This window comes from Parasteatoda tepidariorum, chromosome 4 (assembly GCF_982258835.1).
Source record: "Parasteatoda tepidariorum strain Cologne lab strain chromosome 4, Ptep-v5.0, whole genome shotgun sequence".
NCBI lineage: Eukaryota > Metazoa > Arthropoda > Arachnida > Araneae > Theridiidae > Parasteatoda > Parasteatoda tepidariorum.
In genome coordinates this window covers 82,802,294-82,822,154 of record NC_141758.1, presented here as the reverse complement: position 1 = coordinate 82,822,154, position 19,861 = coordinate 82,802,294, and the positions used below count along the sequence as shown (strand labels likewise).

The following is a 19,861-nucleotide window of genomic DNA, read 5'->3' as shown; positions in this document are numbered from 1 at the left end:
GGAAAACCAAATTCGTGCTGCCACGCTACCCCCTCGCAATGTGGGGGAATTGCAGGACCAGTTGGTGAGCGCTTGGTACCAGATACCTCAGACTACCTATCAGCACCTTGTGGAATCAATGCTACGGCGGGTGCTATCAGTTTTGAGGGCTAAAGGTGGTCCTACGTGTTATTAGCACGGTGGTCATAATGCAATGGCTTTTCGGTGTATATAGTTATCGTTGCATGTAGGAATTTTTAAATTTGGTTGATTGGCTTTGAGTAATACCCGAAAATTTAAAACAAATCGAAACTGAATGGAATTTGGATGAATTGTTTGACTTAGGAGTACAGCAAGTTGTGGATAATTTAAAAAATTAGTTAGAATCATTGCATTATTTACGCTCTTATGGTGGCGGACGTTTCATTCCAGCAGATTTGTGAAGGCGTAATTATTGTAAATGCATGTTGTGTACATTGCTTATATGAAGGATTGATAGTCCACTGATAACATCACGCGCCTATGAAAGCGATGAAAAGATGCTTCTTTAAACATGATGAAATTATTCAGTAAAATTAATAAAGGTTGAACTGGGGGGGGCGTAACCCCCGAGCCCTAACGGCAAGAATTTAAGGCAAACAGTAATTAAATTGTTCTTAACTTACTCTTAGGAACATTGGAAGACATCCGTGATTGGCGATTTATCGAAAGATAAAAGAGCCAAAAACAATTAAAATTAAATTCTAAATAATTTGGCTATAGCTTAATCACCAAAAAGATCGTAAAAATTAATATAACTGAAGCATTTTTGTTTTCGAAGCGAAATAAAGTAGCTTAATAAATAAAGGGTAGATATTTTTAATAAAAATAGATTTTGGTGTTCCATTTAGTTGCGATAATGAATTAAGGAGTTATACATTTGTATTAAATTAAACAGTCAGCTTTTATGTTGATTGTTAAGAAGAGAATAACATTTGAAGAATAGTTCATAATTGCTTTTAATAAAATGTTATAAAAATTGAATAATTAGTTTAATTTAATTAAAAGATTAAGAATGATTCAAAAAATTGAATTTATGAGATTAAGGGAAGTTTAAAAGCTTGGAAATAGGTAATGCCGATAATAGCATCGCAGCAAAGCCCTATTTTTTAAATTTTTTTTATCTGTCAAAAGTTAAAATAAAGATTAGAATATGAACATTAAGTTTTTTAAAAAAATGTATCAAGTTTTCATGTGAAGTATTTTCTTATCAATAAGTGTGTTATTAAATCACTATTTTGGCTTTATAGTTTATTTGGTGTTAATTGCGATCAATGAAATCTGCATTTCTTTATTATGCTTTCTATCTTAATTCAATTTAATTTACTTGATTTGTTCCGGTGCATTTTTAGCATAACTTTTACAAATAAATTATTTGTGCCACAATTTTATTTGGATTTTTTTAGGATTGCATAGAAACTTGCACCTTCAATCTTCACATGGAGCAATATGGATGTGCACCACGTTCAATAAGCATTAGTCACATGGCGAATTTGTGTAAAAAAGGTAAGCGCCATTACAGCAGGTAAAATATATTTTTGAAACAAAATTTATGCTTTGAATCCTTTGTAAAGTCAATGTTTGTAACATAATTGAAGGAAGTGGAAATGAGATACTGTCAGCACACGAGGAACAAATTTTTAAGAAACACTTCGTGATTGGGTCAATCCCCCTCACTCTCTCTCATTGTCTATCACTCTTTCTCTCTCTCTCACTCTCTCTCTCTCTCTCTCTCTCACTCTCTCTCTCTCACTCTCTCTCTCTCACTCTCTCTCACTGTCTATCACTCTTTCTCTCTCTCACTCTATGTCTCGTAATCTGAAAACTATGTTCCCAATTGTTTAGCCAGGAGGGCTGTCGAAAGTCCACGCCCTTAATGTTGATTTCCTTTTTAATGCATTTTGCATTTATCCGAAACTTTTTGAAAGAATAAAGAAAAACTTTTAAATGATTTTAATTTTTGAAGGAATCAATCCTTACACGAAAAGTCCAATGAAATTAATAATTATGTATTATATTTTATTAATTTATTTAATCGTACCTAAAAAAAAGTTTGAATTATTTGACTTAAAATTTTTATATAATTTTAAACTGACAGACTTGGACAATTAATTAAAATCAAATTATCAAACTTAAAATCAGACTGGACCATAAATCTTTGCTATAAATGACAATAAATGGATATCAAGCATTTTATGCTAATCGGTAGCCTCTCAGTGAAAGGCCATTTTAAGTTGACCTCAATAGCTGTATCCTTCATACCTAATTAATGAGCCTCCACCTTGCTGTGTAATGATAATGAAGACGAAAACCTTTTTTCTCATGTCATGCTAGTTGCGCACAAAACTGCCTGCATAATCGAAATTCTTTTTTTTTTCTACTTTTCTATGCTTGAGGTTTGTTTTCAACTTAAAATACCGCTTAAATCTTTCCAATAGCAAGTTGTTTGTATGGTGCATAAAATGGAACAATATATGAGAAAAAATAGAAAGTATTCTCCGATGTACAGCAGTGAGGTGGCAAGGCTTTTTTATGATGCGGAAAGGCTTCGGTTACCTTATCATGGTAAATGTAACGTTGCTTTTTCTCAGACCGTATGAAGGCTACTGATTACCAAAAAATTGCTAGAAACTCATTTCCTGCTACTTGCAGTGAGATTAGGTTGCTCAATACCAGATTTTCCGAAAGGATGCTGCTGCAATTTACGTTGAAAAATTTTCACAGTGGTGTTCTAATAGTGTGCTTGTCATAAATATGAAGGTGGCCCAATTAAAAAGATGACTTTTACTCGTAACCAAAAAAGAGGAAGACCAAACACCGGATATATTGATTCTTCAGAAAAAGACTTATATACCATGGGCATCAATAGATGATGAAACTCAGCGCATGATCGAGCAGGAAGGAAATATATCATGTTTGGACGACTCAACCCTGTAATAGTTTGTTTTTGCTTATGGAAGAAGTGTGCTTTTCATCCCCAAGACGTTACATTACTACAATCCCCAATAAAACGGGAGGGGTCATCCCCAGCACACCACTCTATACTAAAAAGGGACAGTGTTAGCTGTGGCATAATTAAGGCAACCATTGAAACCTTATTAAATGTCTTCTACATATTGGTAAATGGTAAGCAATGCGAGCAACAAGTCACATATGAATATAGTGGATATTTCAGCTATTATGAGAAGTTGCTTTATTCTTATAGGACACTTTCCCTCCTCCTTTTTTATTTATTCGATTTTTCCTCGTGTCCAGGTGGAGCAGGGAGTCATTTTCTCTTTGTAAATTATAGATTTAGATGAAGACTTACTTAATATACATGTTTGGTTCCTATTGGATGGCGTCAAATTATGGCACAAAAACAAGGTGGCTTTATTTAAGTAAAACACACTGTATATCCAAATAACGCTATATGTTGTATTAGAGTTCTTAGGTTCCCTGCTTCATACAATTGATTTGGTGAAGCAGTGTTGTAAAACAATGGGCAATGTTTATCATTGTTAGTACTTATTTTAAACATGATTTTAAAGAAGTGGGGTATTTTATATTCCATCTCTCAGAGCGATACTTACTGCAGGATAGGTGGTAAGAATGGGTATAAATTTTTATATTTCTATCTAAAATTAGGTTGGTTTTTTGTGTGTTTTTTAACGTTCCACCCACTATAATCAAAATGTAGTGGATAGATCAAAAAGTGTTGAATGTATAAACGTTTTGTAAGTAAAATGATATAAGTCAAAAACTGCAATTTTCATACATTAGAACCTTATTTCTTCAACAACAAAAAAAAAACAGTACAATCTACTTACTTTTTGTTTTATCAGGTTAAATGTAAAAATGTACTTACGGTGAAATGCAAATACTAGATAGTGACACTAAATAGTTCTAAGTCAAGTATTAACTCAGCTGTCATTGCGAAGGACTAGAGTTCAATCCTCAGTGGTGGCATTTCTTCTAAACTGAGCCCCTTCGCTTGGCTGATGCTTGATGTAGTTGAGCTCGATGAAGACCAATAAAACCAACTTGTTCACAAAAATTCACGTTAAACAACAAGAGTTCAATCAAGAAAATAGAAGGCAGCAACAAACTAAACTTTAAAAAAATATATTTAAAAAGCGGTAATTTAATTATTACCTCAATATTTCAATACTCTAATCAGAACAATATCATATTTTAATAATTTTAATGTTTAATAATTTTAAAAATCAATAACTTTTATCAAGCAAGTGGTAAGTTTGCACGCTTAGCTTTTTGAATAATTATTTTACAAATTAAGAATACATTCTAAAGACTCTAAGTGAGAAGAAGTTTAAGATCCATATTTTTTATTATACTCTATCGTAAATACTTTTTTTTAGGTGAAAAAGTACCCGAAGAAAATCGACATATTTGTTTCAAAATGTGCAACAATACTCCTTGTGAGTAAGTAATCTTCATTAAAAATGTTCTCATTTATAAAAATATATTCATGTAATATTTATCTCATCTAAATTACATGAAAACAAAATCTTTTTGCTTGGATCATCAGTAATAAACTACATAAACTTAATATTTTAAACCATTAAACTTCGGATCATCAGCTACGAACTATTTAAACTTTTTCTACGCAATCGTTTTTTTACTTTATTAACTGGAACTGAAGTTTGTCGAATTTTATTTATTTCTGTTTTGATTACAGCTTCAGGATGTCTATAAGAGACTTAGCTGGCTCATAACAATAATATGTTTGTTTTCCATTTTTAGTTATATAATATTAATACAGCCATGCAATTGTTTGTTTGCTCTATAGTCTCCGTGAATATAATGCATTTGGTGGATCTAGAGTGACTTCAGGAATATCTCTGTTACTTCTAAGTGACTTAGGGGACTTAGAATTTTCAAATTTTGTACATGCATTATTTTAACCCAAACAAATTTGTACTTTCCAAACAATTTAATTTAACATTTCTATCTTTTAATTTTTTCATTGTTTTATTGCCTGAACAACAATAAAAGCGATACATTTCTGAATTATTGTGCGTAAAATTAAAATTTATATTAATGTGTATTAATGGTTCAAAAATGTAGCAAACTGTTGTGTAAATGTAAAAGCATAACATATTCCTTTTTCGTTAATATACAAACTATCTATGCAATTTTAATACACATTTTTTATATACGATTTTCATACACTAACTTTATATACAAACTTTATATACAAACTTTGTATGCAAACTTCATATACAAACTTTATATACAAACATTATATACAAACTTTCTATACGAGCTTTATATAAGAACTTTATATGCAAACTTTATATATCAACTTTATATACAAACTTTATATACAAACTTTATATACGAACTTTATATACGAACTTTATGTACAAACTTTATATACGAACTTTATATACGGACTTTATATACAAACTTTATATACAAACTTTATATACGAACTTTATATACAAACTTTATATACAAATTTTATATGCGAACTTTAACTTTATATACAAACCAAATATATATGATCTGAAATATAGGTGAATAGAAATTGATTAGATATGAAACATGCAAAAACTTCATATTTGTTGGTTCAACTGACATTCAAGAAGACGTTTGTTTATTTCTCTATAATAAATTGTAAGGGCTGTCGAATCTGTTTTGAGTATTAACTTAAACGTTAAAAAAAATTTGCCACGCAGAAACTATAACTTAAAACATTAGAAACTTGAAATTACGAGAATATAATGGAATAAAAACATTTAACAATAGATAATTATTAACTGTTAAACTTGTTTGAAAATGTAACATAAGGGTTATTCTACAGGCCGCAAAAATGCAGCAACATAGTTGAAACTGGGTATGCTAAAAGGGATAATTTTTTCATGAATTTACACCGTAATTTTTGTAATTTTTGTTTTAAAGTCAATGCAAATTTAAGTTCTTTTTCGGGATTTTTTTCCCATTTTTTTGCTTTAAATATTCACTATATTTATCCATTGTTATCGAAAATTTATTTTCCCTCATAAAATCTTTATTTTATTAGTGTCCACTGGAGTAGCTGTTCAATAATAAGTGGCAAAAAAAAGATAATTAGATTTTGCGTTGGCAGATATAAATCTTTAGATTTATATTGAAATTTTTAAGTATAAAAAAATTAATAAAAAGTGATAAAAACCATTCAGTAATTGAGTGGTTATAAGTTACGTCAACTAGTAAAATTGTTTCTTCTTTTTGATCCACACATTCTCTATTCCTTAGGTAATTTTTTTTTTCAAAAATAGATGATTATTTCTAAAATCTAGATAATCGTTTATTTCGTTACGATAAGCATATTCTTAGATAACAGAATGTTTTTAGATAAATTTACGATAATTGCACATTTAGAAAACAAAATGTTCCGTGTTTTTTTTTTTTTGGAAAGCATTGACGTTTAAGAAAAAAAAGCAATTATGAATGTGAAGAAATTATTGTTTGACTATAGGAAAAACTCCTCTTGCCACAAAATTTATGGCCGTCTGCGGCTATGAAAAAAAAAGAAATAGTGCATTTCAAAGAGGGGAGCTTCTGTCTCCCCTGATCTCCTTTCTACCAGCCAAAACCTGTCTGAAATATTGACCCATCATCCCCAATTGAAATAGTCAAACCTCGTAACCTTAATCGCCGCCACTGCTTCAAACGAATAGTGAGGGGAATTCTTTCCATAGAACAACTATATGTCAGTTAGTAAGGGGAGTGAGCAGGGAGTGTAGCCTCCTAGTATTTTAAAGAAATGTTTTTTTCCCAATGCCCACCTGGAGAATGACCTAGGTCATACAGGTATCTGAAGGGCAGATTTGTTGGCCACACTTTCTGGGGCACCATATTAGGTGGGCCAACGTTGCTCACACAGTAAGGACAGATAGTACAGAAAAGGAAAGAACATCCGTGCCTTGCCTGGGATTCGAACCCAAAACATTTCTGATACAAGGGTAGTTCCCTAACCCTTACACAGGCCGCTCGGCTTTTAAAGAAATATAAGCTAATAAAACTTTCTATTTAAAGTTTTGGAGTACACAAATTGTTTCTATGCATCAATGAGATTCCAGATTCTTATCAAAATTAATATTTATTTCAATTTGATAATTAAAAATAAGATCAATGAAGTTAAGTTTCTTTCAAAGCAGTGGTTTCCTAGCCCCGAGCACCGGATTGATATCGGTCAACGGATTAAATGATACCGGGCCGCTCACGAATCATTAAATTATTTTCATTTTATGTGATGTATTTCTCTTTGGTTTGTACGACTTTCCTTTTCATGGTAAAGAATTTAACCGAGAGTTGAGCGACGTCACATAAAACCACACCAATAACACACACGTAATTGTATTTAATTATGGAGACAGTGTGTTTTTCTTTTCTTTTTTTTAATGGCGGGCACTTGGGGTTTGTTCCATTGGTAACAGAAATGCCAGAACTGCTACTCCCTTCTCGTTACCCAGTGGGCACCTGCAGCGAGGCCACGGCGGTGGAGCAGCGTAGCCCACGTCACACAACCGCAAGCCCGTTTATAGGGTGGGTCACATTCACACAAAGAGGAAAGGACATAGAACACAGAGAGAGAAATAAACATCCATGCCCTGAGCAGGATTCGAACCCGCGACCAATGGCTCCGCAGTCAGACACGCTAACCACTCGGCCACCTGGTATGTTTAACACAATTAAATTGAAATTATTAAATCACAACACTCTAAAATATAAGCAAAGTCCTCCACCCCTCTCCATTAAGCATGCCGCTGTAAAATTATTAAACGTTAACCGGTTCACGTCCGTAAAAAGGTTAGGAAGCACTGCATTAAAGCACCTGTGCATTCAATGTTTATTTAAAGAATATTTTTCACATTTATTAAAGGAGGTTATTCAATACTTATTAAAAAAGGGCGTTTGTTTTCACTAATTTGCATGAATAGGCTTACTTGAAATTTGACGAATACGTTTCTCTAATTTTTAAATTTATTTTACAGGACTCGGTGGTTCACATACAAGCACCTTCAGAATTTACAAGATGTATGATTTTTGTTTCTCCCTCTATCTCGTAAAAAAAAACTTTAATTCACTTGAAAAGCGTAGTTTTAATTTTACTTTATTTTAATTATTTTTTTTACTTAATTGTATGTTTAGTTTGTTCAAATTGGAAAGTCTCAGAATATTGACTCACTCTAAATTTTGCTGAAAACAGTTAGGAAAGAATTGTACCATGTGCTGGCATTTAAAATCTTAACTCCAGCTAGCCAGAAAGGGGTTGAAATTTTCATCAATTATAAATTCAGCTAATAGTAGTTAGAAAAAAATTAAATATAGTATTGCACAGAATTTTAATTAAGATTCGGGTATTCTAGATACTTGGAAAGTGGTCGTGACTTTGATTAGTAATAAATATTACTTGGCGATAAAATGACAATGAATTCTGCTTAAAGTTGTGAGAAAACTGATTACCTTTGAAATATCATTCGGCAATAATAAATCATTGGTTACAGCATTCTAGTAAAGAAGTAGTCAAAGTTGCATTTTCTGAGGCATGATTACAAGTTAACGAACACGTAGCAAAAAATTTTAAAAAAATTATTGCCATAATCTATTTTTTAAATAAATTTAATGTTTTTTTTTTTCTCTCGTGAACTAGGACTATTATGAACAGCATATATTGTTAAGCGTTTCTTTTTTCTTACTGTGAAGTAATAAGAAAACTGAAGCACATTTTGTTTAAAAAATGGCTTAAGTTGATATACAATCTTTTATTTAAATAAAAAAATAAAGTAAACGAAATTAAATTCATTCGTTTGTTCTTAGAAATAAACAGGTTCTAGTTAATGAACAAAATAAACTACGTAAACAATTCTGTGAAAACATAAAGGATGTTTTACTTTTTTATTATTAATAGTGAAGGGGTGATGTATATAGGGAAAATCGTGGAAATATGGAGAAAAAATTCAGGCGCTCCACTTTCAATATTTCCAACATACTAAAAAAAATATAAAAAGGTTTAAAATGGTGATTACACTGCTTATGAACTTTTACACAAATAACACGCTATTTTTAGATAACTCTGAGCTAACTTAAAAATTACACAATAAATCATAAAAAGCTGCACACATAGGATTTGTTCAAAACACATTTTTTAAAGCTCAGTCAGTAAGGTTATATGCAAAATAAAAATGAGCAATTCGAAACTTATCATTGTAAATCATTATTTAACAGTTAGTACTTGATTGGTGCGACTTTTAAATTTATAGTTTTTTTTTCTTCTTTTTTTACAGAGTATGTATATTAGGATTCTAGAGGATGCTTACATTCATTTTAGGTGCAGTTCATCTTGAACAATAATTTTGATATTTTTGTTTTAATACGATATGGTTATGTACAGTGTGCCAAAAGGAAAACAGACCCCTCTGAATAACTTTTGATCTAATGATCAAATATTCACGTTCTAGGACTCAATCTAAATGGTTCGGAGGGATGACCTCAAATATGCTAATTAATTAGTGCTAACGACTTTCTTTGAATAACATACCATTTTATCAATGGGTTTGGATCTCTGGTCCCCAAAATATAAGGGAAAGAGGAAATCTGGGAAATATGGTCAAAATAATTTCGTCAGGAGAGGGGTCCAAAGTTTGGGCCCCTTAATGTTAATTTAATTAGTAACGTATTTCACTATATCTCGCAAACTTTTGAAGCGAACCGAAAAGTTTTGCACAAAATTATTAAATTCATTCGTCCAAAGATAACTCCATACAATAAAAACTAGTAAATATTTATTATTTTTCATTATTTCATTGCAAGAATTTGGAATTGTAAGGTATACAATTTTTTGCATCTGCGTCATTTTAAAGTACGTAATTTTAGATGGCAAGATAAAAAAATCGACGGAAATCAGTTGAATAGTTCCTGAGAAATCAAATTTTAAATATACGAGATCTTTAAAATTCGATTTCTCAGGAATTATTCGATCGTTTTCACTAAAATTTTGTATTTTAAAATGCAAAATTACGTGCTTTAAATTAAACTAAGGAATTTTATAACTTGCATTCAAAATTATTTAAATTATTATTAAATGAAATAGCAAATATTCTCTAAAATTAATTTTTTGTACGGAAGTATCTTTGGACAAAACAAATTTGTGTGCAAAAACTTTATGATTCACTTAAAAAGTTCTCGAGATATAGCGAAATACGCATAAAATCAAATTAACATTAAGGGGTCCAAACTTTGGACAGATCTCCTGTCTAAAATATTTTGACCATATTTCCCAGATTGCGTCTTTCCCATATATTTTGGGTTTCAGAAAACCAAATCTGTCGAAAAAAGTATACTTATCATGAGAAAGTACGATTTGCATCTGATTACCTACCTTAAAATATCGTCTACACTAATTGATAAGCATATTTGAGGTCACCTCCTCGGACCATTTAGATCGAGTCTTAGAACGTGAAGATCCGATCATTAGATCAAAAGTCATTCAGGATGATATTTTTTTTTACACGATGTACAGTATATTTGTTTAAAAATATATGATAATCCAAACCTACTACCTCTCTAACGTCGAAATAGTGTAAATTTTAAAACTGTTTGTTGGTTTAAATTTCCAAAGATTTGCATGCCGTGGCGGTAAAAAACAACTATGTCTCAAATAAAGATGTTGCTGTTGGAGCAAGTTGCTGTTGCTATGGATCAGTGGGAAAATTTTAAGAAATCGGAGCGAGACCGTGAATGTTTATAGTTAATTAACTATGTCCAGTTTTGAAACGTTGCAAATAATACTTCTTTTTCTTTTCAATTCTTGTAGGAATTGGATAATGGATATCAGGAAAGAAAAATACTTTATCCCAGACTTTATAATATGTAAGTTTTCCTATTTTAAATTAAAGGAAAATTATTTAGCCAATTCTTATTTATAAAATTAAAATAATTTATTAAATTAATTACCAAGCTTTACTATTATTTTTCAATGGTGTAGCATTCTTTTCGTGTTTTATGCTGCGTACACTTTCCAATAGTTAATAAATGATTCCTTAGTACCACAATTCGTAATTGTCTTTTAACGGAATAGCATTCATTTGGCTCTTTTGACGTCTGTGTTTGCAAGTGGTAAAAATTATGCTCGTAAGTTTGTAGTCTCGTTCTATGTCTCACAATAGCATTGCAACACAAGGAGACAGTTCTGTAGAATCGCAAAGATGTACTATTTTTGCATGACAACGCTTGGCTGCACGTCGCGCTGGTGACCAGGAATAGCATATATCGACTTGGTCGGAAGACTTTATGTCATCCTCTTTACTCACCTGACCTTGTGATATCAAATCCCTAAACAATAGTTTTAGTGGAGAATTCTTCCCTACTGGAGCAGACTTGTGCCAACACTCACTGACTTCTTTTCGACCAAACCCACCGAGATTTATCGTAATGAGATTGCAGCAGTTGGAGACAAGTTGACAGAAAATGGCGATGGACATTACTGGAAGGGCTAACAATTGTCTACACTTGAAATTCCTTTTCTTTTTGGCCATTAAAAATGGCTCCATTGATTACCTTGTAGAAGCAAAACAATTTTATTACAGCATCTAATTTGAAGATTATTTTCCGGAAAACAATATTTATTTTGATTTCATTTTACAGCTCTCAATTCGCATATGTCGGAGTGTCCTTCAGAAATGCAAGGGTTAGAATTATCAACTTTGTTCCAAGCATGATGGTAAGTGGATTTTGTTTTAAATTCATTGCAGATCAAAATTCACCAACAACAAAACGAAAATGCTAATTACAATCACACAAAAAGTCCTCCCGCAAGACAAGTTTAATTTAATAATTTATGCTAGAGCTCCCTTTTTTCCATCTTATATTCAATACTATAAGTTTGAGTGATTCATAATGCATTAGCTAAATGAATTACCCAATAAAGTACAAACACATTTTTTCTCATATATCTGAAAAAGACAGGCACGATTACAATCAATTTTCATCTCATTTGTTTCAAAATTTAAACAACATGAACAACCTTGATAGGGATTTCTTTTTCACTAAGTTTTTTTCTTTAAAAATAAATTAGTCGAAGATTTGTGTAATAAGTATAAATGTCTCTGAAAAAAAGATTATGATATTTAATTAATAAAATTCTACATTTACGTTAAAAAAAATAATCGGATAATTGCAAGAAAAAGGAAAGCGCATGTTGTTGCAAATTTGTTTTTCATTAGAAATGACTAAGTAATGATATAACAATATGAAATAAGTAATGATATGACAATATGACGATGACCGGAGAACAATATATAAAAAATGAATAAGTAATAATTGCAAAAAAATGAAAAATACTAAAATTTTTAATGATATGTCATTTAGAGAATCCAATTTTTTTTTCTCATCCAAACGCTGAAACTAAAAGTGCTGTATTTTTCTTATTTTCACGAGGTTCTTTCTTAACTCTCAAGACAATTTTCTCTTATGTGCCAACTAGGACTGGGCTATAAATCGATATATCGCGACATATCGATTTAACGCCTATATCGGCAAACCGATACAGCGACTTTCATTCCAAGCGATGCATCAGAAATTTGATTTAAGCCGTCGAGTGAAGAAGACGATATAACGATATAGCGATACACGCAAGGACTTTCTCTTACGTTCCGATGCCAACTCGCGCTGTGGAAGACGATATTGTTTCGTTATGTTGAGACGGCCTTGACTGATGAGCGGTAGAATCAGAATCACTTTTGAGACCTTATATCGTTATATCACATGTTCGTTTTCGCAACTTCGCGATTTGAAATCGTTTCTTGTAGATTATTTTCAATGGGATTAACTTCGTGATCGCCGTCGTAACCTTGTTCTGAACGCAATCTATTATTGAAAAGAATTTATAAAGAAAAGTTTCTTCATTAATTAGGTAAGTTTTTTATTTATTTTCTGACAAAACTTTTTTTATATTTTTAAATGTGAAAATTATCGGAAATCTAATTTAAGGCACCCATAAGGAATTAAATTACAAAGTAAATAAATTTGTTAGGTTATTTTTTTACTTTCTTTTAATTTATTAAAAACCTTTCGGATAAAATTTCTAATAATTTAATGGGCTTCTATTACTGATTTTAAATTTATAAATCTTGAGTTGTTTTTATTTTTAGAAATAAAGTTAAAACAAAACTTATTTTTTGGACATAAGTCAATAAACTTTATTTGTTTAAAAGAATTTGAAAAGTTTGCGAATTTTATTCATTTCTTTTTTTTTTTTTTATCAATTACTACTTCGTTTTATTAGAGAGTAAAATCATTATTTTTTTTTAATTTTCGTTTTATATTATTAGTTAATTAGCTAAATATATTACCGAATATCACAATTCTTTTGTTTTTATTTTTAAGAATTTAATTAAGAAACTTTGCCTTACTTTGTTTTTCGTTCATAATTCGGTCATTATTTAATTTAATTTAATTATTTATATGAAATAATAATAAAAATAGTGTTTAAGAAGCATTTTTTTTTTCTAAAATTTATTTAGCTCTTTGTTTTGAGCATACAAAAAATTTTTTAACGAACTTATTTTTTAAATTTTGTTCCTATGCTGTTAGGTAAATATATTGATAAATTTCACTTTTATTTATTTTTTTTATTTTTAAACTAAGAAATCTTTTGTTATTTGCGTGATCATTTTTAGAAAATATAACAAAACTTGTGTTTACTTCTTCATTAAGAATTTGAACATTACGATCGAACTTAATAATTCTGTAATTATTTACGCATAATAGTACAAGCAAATATTGATTTGTTAAAAAATTTTTTTTTTTTAAAAAAAAGAAAAATTATTTTTAACACTTTGTTTTAAGTGTATAATGAATTTCTTAACAAGCTTTTTTTTTTAATTTTTTAAATTTTCTTTCAATAATTTCAGCTAGATATCTTTATAAAATTCCCTTTTTATTTTTAAACTGAGAAATCTTTCAGAGAACGAAAATTTTAAGAAATTATTACAAATCTTATGTTTACTTTTTAGTTTAAAATTCGAACATTTTTAATTTTAAACTTCGGCTTTTAGTCAATCTAACTTTTATTTTAATTAAAATATATTTTGAAATTTTAAAATCAGCTTTTGTTTAATAACAATATTTTTTTTCATTAAGGGTGCTTTAGGGGTTAACTTAAATTAAGACTGCTTATACCTTATAAACGATAAAGAAGTGCAAATATTTCATGCTGTATCTACACACATTTTTTCAATAAATATTTTAAGTAAGATTTGTACATTGTAGTCAATTTATTTAATATCTTTCTTTAGCAAAACATATATATTTTCAAATTTATAAATTGATTTAAATCAATATGCGTATGAAGTCTTGATATAAATCTGACTTTCTGTGCCTTAAAGTAAATGAAATTCAAAAATACTATATCGCGATACATCGCTATATCGCGATGCAAAACTGACGATATATCACGATATATAATTTCTAATATCGCCCAGTCCTAGTGCCAACAATCAACACCACACAGACAAAAACTGCAGTTCTTTTTCGATTGTTTTAAGGAATTGCCAACATTTATTAAATATGTTTTTCATTCTACGCATAATAAATAAATGGATAAATAACTTACAGATAATTTAATTTGAAAGCACGAAAAAAATATTATATAGAAATAACTAGACTATAAAGAAAAAAAGTGGTAAAAACAATTTTTGAGCCACATTCAATTAGTATACATTCAATTCCACTCAATTTAATTAGTATCTATATTTTTACATAAAAGCTATTTTGTTTAACTATTCAATTATCAGTTTAATGACTAAAATATATTGTAACTCTAATTTTCTATTGATATTTTCAGCCAATGGAATTGTTTAGCAACATCGGTGGATTCCTAGGAATTTGGATCGGATCTTCTATCATATCGATTTCTGATTTATTATACAAACTATCTGAATATATATACTCCTACTTCATAAAGTTTGCTAAAACTAAATCAAGGACACGGCAGTCATAATTGAATAATAAGATCAAAAGTGTAATAATCGATATATTTCTGATCAAATGCACTATTCTTTCCTCATTTAATTCATAATATTAACTAGAAAATGGGCTATGCACCAATTGAAATTACTATCAAGAATTGAACATTCATGTAAATATGAAGGTTTGAAAGCTTATATTTTGCAATAAAATGGAATTTTCAATTCTTGAGATAATGAAAATGAAGCTTTTGTAATCAGAAAAATAAAACCTCAATTGGGTAATAAGTTTTGTCACGTCTCTAATGCATGAATAATATTAAATTTTGCACAAAAATTATTAACAATTTAAGTTGACTTTCCATTTCCAATGTAAATCTATATTAGAAATAAACAACTTAGTTTTATTTGAGTTATATAATTCCTTAGACTCTTCCTTTACTTCCGTTAAACTACTTTCAATTTTTAAGTTTTTACCCATTTTCAAAATGGGTCATGTTTTGGGCGTCATCACACTTTATTTGAACATTTTCATCACTTTTCAACTGTGTCGAAGAGTAATAGTAAACAGTGCGCATGCGTCGTCATTGCATGCGTTGCTATGACAACCGCTGATGTTTAATAATTTTTTTAGAATTCTTTTTTTTATTTTCACCAGCAGTCATTCCTAATGTGTTTACATAATAATATTTGAAGTATTTTTATATTCTCTTTATTATTAACTTATAATTACTGTCCTTTGACTGTGATTTTAATATAAATATGAATACTGAAGAAGGAAAAGTATTTTGTGACGTCCTGAAACACGTATATAACCAGGATTTGAAAACCAATCCGTCCACAAACATCAATTGAGACAGTTTTTTCAACCCATGATTTGAAATGTTGCATTGTTTATCGAAGTCAAACGAGGAAGAAAAAAAATTTTTGTCCAATGGATAACCAGTGATCGTAATAAAACGAACAAATATTTTTTTATTATTTATTTGTAATTCTTTTAATTATTTTTACCCCCAATTTTTTCCCAATTGGTTACAATAAGTAGAATTTTAACTATTTACAACATGGGTTAAAGAAGTAGGTTTTAAAATATTGAAAATTATAGTCCAGTAATTATGAAAAAAAAGAGTGTTTTTTCGAATAAATTAATAATCAAAATATTTTTGGCAAAAAGCTTTGTTATTATAAATGATTCTTGAATACTTCCCTAATCTGTATTTTTTCTCCATTTTCGAGGCAAGGGAGGGAATTCGAGCGGGAGAATTGAATTTCTTCTAAACAAGCAACTGTGAGATTGGTCTCCCTATTTTTCTTCCATGCTAAATTGAATGAGACCGACTAATATGTGATCGGATTAATAGTTTAGAAGTTATAAGGGTTTTAGGTACAAATATATACTCTTACCTATTTATGCATCTTATCTCGCTATTTAAACAAATGAGATATTATTTACAATTTAACTTTTTACGTTGAATCTAATGAGACTATACATGTGTCAAGATATGGAATTGTTTAAAAGTTGCAAGCATTTTTATCTGTAAAAAGTACCATTTTTGATTTGACTAAGTACACTTTTTACTTTGCTATCTTTTGGCTATCTGAATATACAATGTATGTTTTCTACCTAAATGTTTTATGCTGAATCGAATGAAGTTAAAGACAAATAGATAGGATAAATAGCTTTGAAAGTATACAGGTTTTCTTGGTAATAAATGAAATTCAAAAAAAAGTGCTTTTTATTTTAAAAAAATTAAATTTTGTAATATCAGCCCTTTTGATTTGTGTTTCGTCTAATTTTTAACAATACTTTTCTGTATAGCAATGTAAGACGTGTAAATACGTGCACATGCAACATTGTACTTTTTGTTTACAAAATCCTTGTGTCTTCTAAAATCTTATCGATTATTGTTTTGTCTCTTTTAATTCAGCATGAAAAATTACATCGGGAAACATACTTTATACGTACAGATATCTATTGGATAGCGATGTGAAGTGTATACATGAAATACTTTTTAATCTTAAAACCTCTTGAAACTTTGTAATCATTGACTTGTGTGTATAGTCTCATTTGATTCATCATGAGCAAAAAAAAGGAAAACAATGTCTTACTTGTTTAGATAGCAATATCAGAAGCCTAAATAAATACGAGCACAGATTTGTACTTTTTGTACATAAACCATTTAAAACTTCTATACTATACTAGCGCGCTCTTCTAATGACTTGTTTCATTCAGCGAGAAAAAGTACATCAGAAACAGAACCTCACTTACCAGTTTAGAAGAAAATCAATTATCCCCCATTGATCCGTTGTGGCTCAGCGGATACAGCATTCGTTTTCCAATGAGGTGAACGGGGCGAATCCCAGCGATGACTGGTTGATACGAATCCCACACCCGGCTAGCACCGACCACGGTGCTGATGTAAAAATATCCTCAGTGGTAGACAGATCATGGGTTAGAATCCCCTTACCGTCAGACTATCCGTGGGAGGTTTTCGTGGTTTTTCTCTCCGTACAGCGCAAATGCGGTTGGTTACATCAAAAGGTTCTCCTAGAAGGTAAATTTCTCCCAATACTTGATCCACTTCCGGATTGGGTCGGCTGTTCAACGATATATATATATATATATATATATATATATATATATATATATATATATATATATATATATATATATATATATATATATATATATATATATATATATATATATATATATATATATATATATATATCGATAGATAGATAGATGGATATCTCCTATTTCCCTATAAAAAGGAAAAAGAGTAAGGGTATTTTAAGTATCACTTATAATAAAGTAACAAAGCTTTTGGTCACAGAAGAAAATCTTTGGCATTGAAATCTTAATTTTTCTGGATTACTATGAAAAAATATCCATTGAGCAAGAATGATGATACTATTTGCGCATTCAGACTTCAGGTAAAAATACAGTAGCCTAATTAATGTTTGGTATGTATGTCTTAAAAGCACGTTATATTGATCTACTAACATATACAGGGGTAGACAAATAATGGATAACACTTCTATACTACTTTTTTTCATATTTCTCCAGAAATACTCAACGAATTATATAATAACTTTAGAAGTGTTTAGATCATGCAATTTCTCATACATATCAATAAACTTTAAAGCTTTTAGAAGTTTGAGCGACCGACAATAAATTATAAACGGAAAATAATGCTTTTGAACACCCTATGCCAAAAAAATGTAGCAATAGATTTGTAACATATGACCGGTATTTTGGTTACTATATGCAAAAATTACGAAGCAATTCGTAAGCCTAGCTTAAATATTTATGGAAATGTCGAAATTTTTCTAAAACACAAAACTAATATTTTTGCTATAACTTTAAAAATATTCAATAAAATTTTTTAAAAAAATGTTTGAACGATTAAAAATTAATTTCAAAATGTTAACTTCAAAATTTGAGAAAAATATGTTTAAGACTGCGCAAGATATGAACAATTAAAGTTGCTGTTTTATCCTACTCATATCCTACGCAAAACCTACGTTTTATCCTACGCAAAAACAAAAATAAAAATTTCTTAATTTTGTAGTGAATCGTATTTGGCAACTGATGAAAAATTCCGATTTGAATATCGTAAAAATTTAAAAAGTTTCACTCAATTTTCTAAGTAGTTTTCGTGCTTCTTAAAACAAAGTTCAAAATGAAAAGGGATTTTCTACAAAGATTATTTTGTATCATAAGACAGAATTTAATAAAATGATTATACCTTCGATAAACGATGATCCATCAAAATGTGATTTAATAAGGAAACAAAACAGGCGAAACAAAGATACTTTAGTGAAGGATGATCCCCTACAATGTCAGTGTCATTTTTAATAAACTAGTGGGCTGCGCCCCCTGCTCACTGACGCTCACTAACCCCCGAAAATTGCTACGCAATCTTATATGGATTGCTTCGCAAACCATATAAGATTCGCTCGCTACTAACTTAGGTACATTGCAAATGCACAAAATTCTAAGAATTCAAAACAATCTCTCAAATTCATATAACAACTTTTTTTTAAAAAAAAAATTACATCTTTTTAGGAAATACTAAGTCATTAAAATAAATTTGAATTCAAATAAATGACATGTAATTCGTTAAACCTATTAGAAATGTGCTCTAGTATGAAATCTTAAGATAAAATTTCTAAAACTGATATCTCTTTAAAAAGGTTAAAATTTTAGCTATAATTAAGTCTATTGAAATGACAGCACGTCGTCTGCGCATTCTTTCACCACTACGTCTTTCATAGCTGTCATCGATGCTCTCTTCCAATCTTCGAGCACGCTTCTTTTGATTTTACTTCAAAAGCTCGACTGAGACTCGTTTTTCAAGGAATAACTATTAACAATAATAAAACAAATAAATCCGTGATATAAATTAAAAAATCGTCAAATAAATTAGTAATATATAAATTCGTGAAAAAAAGCGCTTTCGACAAAATACTAAAATAGAGATCTATCGACAAAGACTATTCACTTCTGCCTAGCTTAATAGTATTTGGTGAGAATGCTTTCTCTGGTTATTTCAGTTTCCGTTTTTAAAAGCGCTATATGGTGAGCCACCTCAGCTAGATTTGGCATGTGACATTTTTAACTGCAATCATTGGTCGATTTTCTAGCGTTGCCATTCGGGGAGTTGTAATAAGGCTTTTTTTGTCGCCGTGTAAGAGAAATATATCTATAGATCTTGTTTATTAGTACAAAATGAAATATGTGGAAAAACCCTAATTGTTTTTAAGAAGTACGAAAACTACTTAATTGAGAAAAGAAAACTAGAACAACTACTTGCTTGAAACTTCCTAAATCTTTAAGATATTCTAATCGGACTTTTTTCATTAGTTGCCTAATACGATTCACT

The 19,861-nt window shown here is 29.9% G+C and overlaps 1 long non-coding RNA gene across 1 annotated transcript; it reads left to right on the top strand.

Annotated features, from left to right (window-relative positions):
• The first annotated feature begins 10,643 nt into the window (after nt 1–10,643).
• On the top strand, nt 10,644–15,296 carry LOC147811835 (uncharacterized). Its single transcript, XR_015433151.1, has 3 exons — nt 10,644–10,878; nt 11,653–11,728; nt 14,852–15,296. It is a non-coding gene; the product is annotated as an uncharacterized LOC147811835 (long non-coding RNA).
• The last annotated feature ends 4,565 nt before the right edge of the window (nt 15,297–19,861 follow it).